Consider the following 1,259-nt stretch of genomic DNA (forward strand, 5'->3'; position numbering starts at 1 on the left):
CGTATATTAGCCTGGGTGAGACATGACAGAAAATGTTTCGATTCACAGGGGCTAAATGAACATTTTTAGAATTTCAGAAAATTTTTAATTATTCATACTTCTTTTAAGAATCCGAAACGTGTCACATTGTCAACAAACATTATTGGTCCTTTTATATCTCTGCTCCCCCTCCCGTTAAAAAAAATCACCTTAGTCATTTTCAGCAAAAAAATATATTCTACTTAAAGTAGACTATTGAGCAGAATTAGATAGGTGGATAAAAGAAAATCACACCTTATGAAAATATAATACTCGACATCTGTTACTGAACACTTGTAATACATCAAATAGAGTTTTTTGCTTATCTACTGCAAATAAAATTAAATTATTCTTTAAAAGTTAAAACAAAGTATTGGCTGTAGAAGTAAAAAGTTATTATTCAAATTTGCAATACGTTTTGAGACTCGGAGACAATAAGCTGGCTATGACAATTGTTTGACAATGAAACTATTTGAGGATGAACTTTACTGTTTTCACCATGAAACAAACACATATCTAAACTACATTGTTTTAACACTGAATCACTGAAACAAACACATTGTAGTTTTCGAGATGATAAAAAATCATCTGAAGTATGTTTATAATACTCAATATTCAGTATATACTTGATATTCACTTCATATTCAAAATAAAAATTACCTATAAATACGTTAAAATACAATAGTATAAGGTATTTCTCCCGCCTTCTTAGCATGCCTTCGTAGTGTAGTGGTCAGCATGCTCGACGCGTATTCGAGAGGTCCGTGGTTCGATCCCCGGCGAGGGCATTGCTGCCCGGGGTTCGACGTAGAGAACTCTGCGAAGCTACTGGCTAGATCTGTACCTAGGCAGTCTCGGCCACGGGGGTATAAAATTTATGAACTTAGTTATTCTGAAGGCCCAGGAAAAGGTCACTTATTGGCCGGCCTCGGGGTCTGGCATGTTCTGAGCGGTGTGGATCCGTAGCCGGGGGGGGGTTCCCCCTCGGTTTGCTGGGTAACGGCCCTCTGCGACTGGCAGGTAGCAAATCTAACGACCAGTGCTACCTGGAGGTTGATCCAGATGGTGCACCTCTCCCCTGGAGGGGTAATAGTAGAGGTTGAACCTCTATGACGTACCTCAAAGGGGGAGTTGGATCTGTAGTACGGACCGTTCTGGGTCACGTGGAGCAGAGAAGCCAATAACTTATTATCTTTCCTGATACAAAAATACCTATTGTCTCTTCAATAGAACGAAAAGTA

The 1,259-nt window shown here is 39.2% G+C and overlaps 1 non-coding gene across 1 annotated transcript; it reads left to right on the forward strand.

Moving 5' to 3' along the window:
• The first annotated feature begins 733 nt into the window (after positions 1 to 733).
• On the forward strand, positions 734 to 806 carry TRNAT-CGU (transfer RNA threonine (anticodon CGU)). The gene has a single exon. It is a non-coding gene; the product is annotated as a tRNA-Thr (tRNA).
• The last annotated feature ends 453 nt before the right edge of the window (positions 807 to 1,259 follow it).

This window comes from Stegodyphus dumicola, chromosome X1, assembly GCF_044657685.1.
Source record: "Stegodyphus dumicola isolate Sdum_Otavi_A_Nest chromosome X1, ASM4465768v1".
NCBI lineage: Eukaryota > Metazoa > Arthropoda > Arachnida > Araneae > Eresidae > Stegodyphus > Stegodyphus dumicola.